The sequence below is a fragment of the Mandrillus leucophaeus genome, unplaced genomic scaffold, assembly GCF_000951045.1.
Source record: "Mandrillus leucophaeus isolate KB7577 unplaced genomic scaffold, Mleu.le_1.0 Scaffold14, whole genome shotgun sequence".
Taxonomy (NCBI): domain Eukaryota; kingdom Metazoa; phylum Chordata; class Mammalia; order Primates; family Cercopithecidae; genus Mandrillus; species Mandrillus leucophaeus.
In genome coordinates this window covers 2,946,143-2,955,617 of record NW_012101365.1, presented here as the reverse complement: position 1 = coordinate 2,955,617, position 9,475 = coordinate 2,946,143, and the positions used below count along the sequence as shown (strand labels likewise).

The 9,475-nt window shown below is 49.9% G+C and overlaps 1 long non-coding RNA gene across 1 annotated transcript; it reads left to right on the top strand.

Annotated features, from left to right (window-relative positions):
• The first annotated feature begins 307 nt into the window (after window positions 1-307).
• On the top strand, window positions 308-2,222 carry LOC105534876. The gene is made up of 2 exons (XR_001005343.1): window positions 308-545; window positions 1,622-2,222. It is a non-coding gene; the product is annotated as an uncharacterized LOC105534876 (long non-coding RNA).
• Window positions 2,223-9,475: the final 7,253 nt, after the last annotated feature.

Here is a 9,475-nt window from a genome sequence, read left to right as displayed (position 1 = left end):
GCCCACAAAGCCTCTGCTGGGCTAATCCTCTTCTAGTCCCCACATGGTCCGCTGCGTGGAATGGTTAGGACAGCCTGTGTAACAGAAGGGAAACAGGACTGGGAGTGTGGAGGAAACAGACAATTGAAAGCAAAGGGTCAGCTGGGCAGGGAGTGTTTGCAGCCCTGGAGGCAGATACAAAGTTGCACCCAGGCTAAAGGCTGAGAGAGGGCATTTACTGAGCACCATTTTTGTGCCTGGCAATGTGCTCTGTTAGCTCCATTTTACAGATAAGCAATGTAAGGTTCAGAAAAGAGGAAGCGGCCAGCCCCGAGCCATGCAGCTGGCTGAGTGAGAGCTCCTAACTTGTACTTTCTCCCCTCCTGGAAGCTTTGGTTTGTTGGGGGAAGCAGATTCATATCAGACCCAAGGCAACTCAGCCCTGATTGAGATAGAAATCGAGTCTTTTGGGAGAGAGAAGGGAGGGAGAGTTCCAATCAAAGGGGTTTCATGAAGAAGGTCGCCTCTGACTGGGACAGCTAGGCCTCTGTGTACCACTTTAAAAGGTAAGACAAGGGGAAAGAGGGCATTGGGAAAAGGATGTGGGGACAGAGGGCGTGGGGGCAGAGGGCGCGGGGGCAGAGGGCATGGGGACAGAGGGAGTAGGGGCGGAGGGAGTGGGGGCAGAGGGCATGGGGCAGGCAGGTGATGGCCATGGCTGGAGATTTGTGAGGGGCCCCGGGAGGCTGGATCACTGGTTGTGGGGAGGGGAGGGAGGCCAGGCGACCCCTGGATGGGGTCCCCTGGGGCACAGAGATCCCTGGGGTTTGGAGGATGGAGATGGGAAGTGACTGGGAGGATGCTGCACAGGGCACGGGGAGTGGGAAGCGAGCGTCGGGGAGCTGGGTGCGGAGCCAGGTACCTGCCGGGCTTCTGGGTTCCTCCAGCAGCTCTCAGGGGCTCAGGCTCTGCATCAGGCACACCTCAGTTTAAGTCCTGGCTCTGCCATTACTAGCTAGGTGGCCTTGGCAAGTTGCTTGTCTTCTCTGAGGCCGGCTTTTCCCCTCTGTAAGGGGAAGATAATCCTTACAGCTGACATAGGTTCAATAATTGTAACAAATATACCCACACTCAGGTAAGATACTAATATTAGGGGAAACAGTGTGCAGAAGCTCTATACAAACTTAGAATTATTTTCTGAAACTTTAAATCTGTTCTAAAATATAAAGTTAAAAGAAAAATCTCACATCCAGAGCAAGCCTCCCACAGGCACGCAGTGGCCTCTGCGACCGGGCCCTGGCCTCCTGTTGAGTTGTGTCTCCCTCCTCTCTCTTCTAGGTACCTCTCATTCCTGCCATATCTGCAAGTCAAAATTTGACAGCTGGATGGCAGCTGTGAGCGGCCAGGGCGTTTCACTTAACCCTTCTGACCTAGAAGTTAGGAGCTATCATCGCCCTTGTTTCACAAAGGGCTGACCAGTGACTGATCATGTCTAGGATGTAAAGGTGCAGACATTTTGACCTCCCATGGGATAATTGAGATGGGCCACTTGGGCTCCAGGGATGGCTGAAACTTGGTTGGTCCTGTGTCACTGTTCAACTTCTCTCTACCAAATCCTGCTTCCTCCCTATTTCCTCCCCAGGTGCTGACTTTTCAAGTAAATATCCTCCATGTCAAAGTCTATCTCAAGATCTGCTCCAGGACAACCCCGCCTGCAACGGGGCCCATTTATGTTCCAGCCAGCACAGTGACCCTGAGTCTGGGAGGGTGCCCACAGACGGCTTTTGTGAGCAGCATGCCCTCAGTGGCCAGTCCCCAAGCCCCCAACTCCACGTGGAGCAAGGACCAACCAACCCGTGGAGAAGAGGAACCCGCCTGCAAGGCGAGCCAAGAAGGGACCTTTGGAACCAGCCACACTGGACTCTGTAGGGGGCTGGATGGCTGGCCCCAAAAAGATATGCCCATGTCCTAAGCCCCAGAACCCAAAAATATTGCCTTATTTGGAAAGAAATTCTTTGTAGATGTCATGAGGAATTTTGAGATGAAGAGATTAACTTGTATTATGCAAGTGGGCCCTCAATCCAACAGCAAGTGTCCTTACAAGAGTAAGGCAGGCTGGGCGCGGTGGCTCACACCCAGTTGGCAAGTTGCTTGTCCCAGCACTGTGGGAGGCTGAGGCAGGTGGATCACGAGGTCAAGAGATCGAGACCATCCTGACTAACATGGTGAAACGCCCTCTCTACTAGAAATAAAAATAGCTGGGCGTGGTGGCAGGCACCTGTAGTCCCAGCTAGTTGGGAGGCTTAGGCAGGAGAATCAGTTGAACCCAGGAGGTGGAGGTTGCAGTGAACCGAGATTGCACCACTGCACTCCAGTCTGGGCAACAGGGTGAGACTCCGTCTCAAAATAATAATAATAATAATAATAAAATAAAAAATAAAGAAGCAAAAATGGCCGTGATGTGGTCACAGCCAAGGAAGCCGAAGAGGCAAGATGGCTTCCCTTAGAGCCTCCAGAGGGAGCATGGCCCTGCTGATGCTTTGTTTCTGCTTCAGGCCTCCAATGCTGGGAGAATAAATTCTACTGCTTTTGAAGCCACTCTGTGAGAATTTGATACAGTAGTCACAGGAAACTAAGACAGCTCCCACACCCAGTTTCCACTTCACTCCCTTGAGAAGCTGGAGAAGCAGTCCTGGAGGTGCCAGGGACTGGGCACCAAGCCAGCCCGTGCTGGGGTCAGAGGGGAGAGGAGAGCTCTCTGGAGGAAGCCTCCTTTATCTTGGGGTTTGTCCTCGAGTAGGAAGTATTCACGGGGCAGGTGGCGGTTGGGAGGTGGGGGTGGGGCGGTGTGTGTATAATTTTCAGCAGCCCAGAGAATTGAACAGAGTGGGGCTTTCTCGAAATTTTGACTTGCAGATATGGCAGGAATGGGAGGTACCTAGAAGAGAGAGGAGGGAGACACAACTCAACAGGAGGCCAGGGCCCGGTCGCAGAGGCCACTGCGTGCCTGTGGGAGGCTTGCTCTGGATGTGAGATTTTTCTTTTAACTTTATATTTTAGAACAGATTTAAAGTTTCAGAAAATAATTCTAAGTTTGTAAGGAGTTTCTATACACTGTTTCCCCTAATATTAGCATCTTACATGAGTGTGGGTATATTTGTTACAATTGTTGAACCTATGTCCATCCGTTATCATTAACTGAAGTCCATAGTTGATTCAGATTTCCTTTGTTTTTTCCGACTCCATCTAGGACCCCACATTGCATTCAGTCGGTGTGTCTCCCTAGGCTCCTCTTGGTTGTGACAGTGTGTCAGTCTTTCCTTGTCTTTGATGACCTTGACAGTTTTGAGGAGGCTGTCCCTCAATTCGGATTTGTCCTGTGCTTTTCTCACGATTAGACTGCGGTTATGGGTTTGGGAGAGGAAGACCACAGAAGCAAAGGGTGATTTTTACACCATCGTAACAAAGGTGTGCACTGTCACCGTGACTTACCCCTGTTGCTGTTGAGCTCGGTCACCTGGCTGAGGTAGTGTTGTCAGGCTTCTCCACTGTAACCCTCAGGTTACCCTTTTTCCTCCCTTTCCACCCTGCACTCTTTGGAAGAAAGTCACTATGCACAGCCCACACTTAAGGGTGGAAAGTTGTGCTCCAATTCTTTTTTTTTTTTTTTTTTTTTGAGACAGCATCTGACCCTGTTGCCAGGCTGGAGTGCAGTGGCATGATCTTGGCTCACTGCAAGCTCTGCCTCCTGGGTTCAAGCGATTCTCCTGCCTCAGCCTCCTGAGTAGCTGGGACTATAGGCGCCTCCCACCACGCCCAGCTAATTTTTGTATTTTTAGTAAAGACAGGGTTTCACCATGTTGGCCAGGATGGTCTCGATCTCTTGACCTTGTGATCACCTGCCTTGGCCTCTGAAAGTGCTGGGATTACAGGCATGAGCCACCGCACCCAGCCCCTATGCTCCAGCTCCTTGAGGTGTGAGGGGTTTTAAGCAGGAAATTTGCATGGTAAGATTATCTTCTTAAAACCTAGTGTTGACAAAGATGTGGGGAAATAGACACCCTTATATTCTGTTGGTACAAGTGTAGATTGGAGCAGTGTTTCAGGGGGATAATTTGACACATCCTTCCAATGTTACATACATATACCCTTTGACCCAGCAAGTCAATCCTGCAGAAATGTCCACTCACAGGCAGAGCAATACCTGGACAGAACTCCAGTGGCGGCACTACTGGTAGCCAACTAAACTGTGAAAACAACCGAATGGTCATTCATAGGGCAGTGGATGGGAAAACTGGGAGATCTGTAGCGTGAAATATTAAGCAGCCATCAAGGAAGAGTTAAATCTAATCTATGTGTGTGGACACGTGAAGTTCTCCAAGATAGGTTACAAGTGCAAAAGTCGTCGCAGGCTTATTATATGTGTGGTCCAAATCCACTGCATGAATAAAAAGAGATGCACATTGATATGTGCACATATGGATGGAAGGTGCATGGCGGGACCCACAAGGAACCAGAACCTGGTGGCTCTGCAGGGAGTAAGGGTGGGGACTGGGGAGGAGGGCATTTCTACTTCTTATTTTATACCTCTCTGTAGTGTTTGACATTTTGCACAACAAGCAAGCATTGCTTTCATGATCAAATGTCTTTAATATTAAAAATCTTTCTTTGAAGATTTGCATTTGAAGAAACCCCCCTGCGGCTGCCTGTGAAGGGTGAGGTGGGGGACCCAGGGTGGAGTGGAGAGACCCATTAGGAGTATCCAGGGGGTTTAGATGGCACCTGGGGAGACAGGAGAAGAAGGTGGGTTGGGGAGGTACTTAGGAAGTAGAATTGAGAGGACTGGATATTTCTTGGTGGGGGTGGGGTGGGGGCAGAGGATGTTTCCCACAGGGCCCTGGCAGGAAGCAGATGGTGCACTCCAGATGGGGAATGGAGGAGAGTAACCAAGGTACTGGTGACTAAGGCCGGGACACGTTAAGAGAAACTAACAAGGGATGGTGCAGCACCTGTGGGAGACGTCACCACCCCCAGGCAAAGGGAGGGCAAGGCCGCTGGAACGAGACGGGGTGGCTGTGGGAGAAGGTGCTTGACAGGAGGGACCAGCCTACCCATGGCCTGGAAGGAGGGGGCCTGGAGCAGACACCCCAACCTCACTCCTGCCTCCCCATCTCCTGTTGGAGATGGTACCTCCCGTTGGCCAAACCCAACTGGAAACCACAGAACTTGCCCACGCAAGGCAGCCTCCTGGGTGGCAGCTGGGTGGGGAAGAGTAGAGGGGACCCAGCACCCAGACGGAGGGGTCTAAGTTGATATCCAGATTCCTGGCTTGGGTGCCTGAGGGATGGAGGGTCCCTTGGAGATGGGGACAGAAGGAGAAGCAGGTTTGCAGGAGGATAAGAGTACCACTGGGGTCTATTGCAGGTGGATCAGGCTACCTGCTTCACCAACAGCCCCGCAGTCTGGTGGTGGTGGTGGGGTTGAGACATTGGGCTGGAGCTTAGATCCCAACTGGCCTAGTTTCCCATGTCAGACCCTTTTCTTACAGTGACCCTTTGAGTTCACCCACCCTGCTCAGGCACACGGGCCTCTGAGTGTAAAATGGGCCCTAGATGGCTTTTGTTGGAGGCACACATCAGGGATGCTGGGCCTCCCCCAGTTTTTCAGGGTTGTCAGGCACTGCTCTGGGGCCCATGGACTCGTGGGTGTGTGGTCTGGCCCTGTAAGACAGCCTAGGGACACAGGGTCTCAGGCTGGGTGAAGCAGAGAGGAGGGGGCGTCTTACCAAAGCTTGCAGAGACTCGCCTCAGGACTGGGCCACAGCATTGTACCCAGGCAGGGGAAGATCTTGGAAGAGCTTGATTTTGCTGTGAAAGGGTCAGCTGTGAGGGAGGCAGGGGGAGGGGGCACAGTGCCACCACTCTGTAGGGCACTAGAGTTCCTCCAGGATGGCGACCAACTCCTCAGAGGAATGAAGACCCCAGAACGACGTAAATAGGGTGTTTGCAGGGAGAACAAGGAACCCACTGGCACCATCAGCACATTCCACAGGATTCTATAATCACATTAGCTCCCGGGAGGGTCCAGGAGGGACGGGACAGTGGGGTGGGGCAGAAAAGGGGCCAGGAACCGCCTCTGTGCTGAACTTGCCTACTCTTCCCTTCCCTACCCCATTCTAATGCTTTTAAATCTCTCCATCTAATTGCCCCTCCCTGATCCTAAGGGGAAGCAGCCTTTGTGAGGAAAGGGACTCGTCTAGGGTCATATGCACTTGTCAGGGATCTACTCCTGACCCCGAATTCTGCCCTTTCCTTGTGGGAGGCTATTTTCCCAGTCCCCTTTGGTAACAGGCTCACCCCCAGATCCTGCAAGGCTGGTACATAATTTATGAGATCCAGTGTAAAACGAAAATGTAGAACTCCTTGTTAAAAAATTATTCAGCATTTCAGGATGATGCCTGCAGAGCATTAAACCCTTCCAAATGCAGAGTCCTGTGTAGCTGCACAGATCGCAGGCCCTGGCAGCCAGGCCGGCCCTCAGTGCTGCTTAGTGCTGGCCTCCTCCTTCCTCCACCCCATGGCCCCAGTCACCCCCTAGAACCTAGAACCCTACCTGCCCGGGGAGAAAAGTCCTCCTAGGCTCCAGGTTAGGCCAGGGGCTCCTGGGTGTCCTACAGACCCTGGGTGTCCCTAGATGGCACTGGGAGGCATCATCTCCAGCAGTCTGTGGGCTTCCTGAGGGACTCCCCCAGAGTCTGCAGGTCCTGGCACAGGCCTGTGGGTATTTCGTAAGTGACAGAGTGCATGGCTTCTGCCATTTAGGGCAGCTTGGAAGCCCCTCCCACTCTGACTCCCTGTGCACAGCCAGGGGAAGCTCCCAGACTCAGCACTTCCTTCTGGGTTCACCCAGGTCCAATCAAGGCCCACAGCCAGGCATCGCATTCTCTGGTTCCCCATGACAGGATGGGATGGCCCCTCCCATTCTTGGGAAAAAAGTGGACTAAGGCGGATTAAGGCGATAAGGGGATTTCACAGAGAGCAGCTGTAAAACTCTGTGACAGGGTGAGAATTAGTAGATTAATATCCGGGGCCAGGCTCTGGGCTCGGGGCTCTGGGCCCACATCTTTGCTGATAAATGTTGGTTCCTGTTCAAGAAGTACAACTTCTTCCAGACAGAAGGAGTTGTACTTCTTGAACAGATAATTGATACTATTCCCATTGTACAGATGAGAAACTACAGCTCAGAGTCAAAATGCTTAAAGATGGCTGATGTGCAATTTAAACCTAGTTCTGACCCAAACTGCCTCCCAGGTCCTTGGGCCGAGTCAGGTCCTGCCCCTACCCTCATGGCCCTCACTGTCTAGTCACTGAGATACACACGGAGTGAGACACACAGGGAACTCAGTGGAGGGAGAGGTCTTTGTGGGTAGGGCAGTCAAGGGAGACTTCCTGGAGGAGGTGGAGGAGAGAAGCGCATGAGCTGTCTTTGAAGGGCAAACGTTACTCTCTTCAGGGTAGGGTACATGTCGCAGGTAAGCAGAACAGCCTCAGCAAAGGGGTACAGGAGGGCTGGACATGGAGGGTCTGGGATCTCCATACAGGACCTAGGAGTTCAGAGGTCCTGGCAGGGGGTCCCTCGGTGGGCAGCAACCAGGCTGAAGTTCTCGGCCTTGGTCCTCTGGGCCAGGGAGCTCTGGATGGGGGCAGGCTGGACACTCTGGGGCAGCTATGAGCAGGAAGGGGCCCCATTCTGGGCTGCAAGGAACAAGGATGAGCTCAGCTGCAGAAAGGCTGTGCAGTTAGACTTGGGTGGTCCAGGCGGCAGAAGGAGATAATCAAGGACCTGTCTCACAGAATTTGCCCTGCTAACTCCTGGCCCTTGGTCCAAGGATCTGCAGAAATCTCAGTTCCAGCAGGCAGCCCCCCAACTGCACAGGGTGACAGCAGGCCCAGAAGCTCAAGGGTCTGCCATCTCTTGATCGGGTGCTTACACTACCCAGGTCCTAGGACAGAGTTACAAGAGAGGAAGACAGTGATGATCAAGCTCTCAGAAACACTCATTTGGCAGATGGAAATACTGAGGCTGGCAGTAGGAAAGAACTTACTCCAGCCTATACCTCAGCTAATAGAGGGAGTGGCAGGCTGAGTACGTTGATCTAGGATGGGTCTTTTTGTTCTTTTTGGAAAGAGAAGCAAATATCAGTGAGCACGCACATGTCAGGGGCCACTGGGGCAGGCATTATGGTTTGTCTTGAGCGTGTAAGATGACATCAAGTTCTCTGTCCAGGGACACACAGCTGAAAAGTGGGCAGGTGACTTCTTTGCCAAGTCTCAGTTTTCTCATCTGTGCAGGCTGGGAGAGGCTCACAAGGAGCAAAAGAATGGCTTGAGAACCTCTCCACACTTGTCCATGAGAGTGGCTCCTGGCAACCAGGGTTAGATCTAGAGGCTTGAAAGTATAGCAAAAGTAATTCATAGAGAGTATTGTGAACGTCCATCAGGAGGAATTAAATGTCTGGTTGTCCTCTTTTTGTGATATTAGCTGTTATTTAAGAATGTTGACTAGATCAATTTTCTCATTATTTCACTAGGGCTTGCAAAATGAAGATATTCTGATATTCCTTTATCATTTGTTACCTAGAATATCTCTATCAAGGGAAATTTCTCTTTATCAACTATTAATTTACCATGAAGCATAGTCACTGCAAGTGTTACAGTCTAAGTAAGTATGTGATGGGATTAAATTTGCCTTTTCTGAAAGAAAATCTCAAAGGACCAAATAGTGTAAAATAAACAAAGAAAATTGTTAAGCAGACAATTGTTTACAAAATTGTTTACCTTGTGGTAAACTAATAGTTGATAAAGAGAAATTTCCCTTGATAGAGATATTCTAGGTAACAAATGATGAAGGAATATCAGAATGTCTTCATTTTGTAAGTCCCCAAAACCACTATACTGTAAAGATTCACAAGTAAATTCTTCAAAGCTTTTTGGAAATAGATATCTCCAATGCTATGTAAGTGGTTCCAGAGCATAGAAGAGCTTCCAGTTATTTTCATGAAAGCCATTTAACATTGATAGCAAAATGCAAGAAAGCACAGAATAGAACGCAATAAGTCAGCTCACATTAATATTGAGGGTGCAACTATCCTAAGTAAAAAAATAGTTCTAGGAATATACTTTAAAATACAGACACACATTAAAGAAATAGCTTACTGTTGTAGCAAACCTTTGGAGTTTATACCAGAAATGCAAGGATGGTCCAATTTTTAAAAACCAATTAATTTAGGTTAATACCAGTAATGTAATATTAATATAAATGTCATGTAATATAGTACATCAAAACAGGAGAAAATCATGTTATTTCCCCTATAGATTTCAAAAAGGCATATGATAAAATTCAACATCCATTCCTGATTTTTAAAAACTTCTCAATAAAATAGAAATAGGTGGATATTTCCTTAACGAGACAATATCAAAGCAAATGCCATCCATTT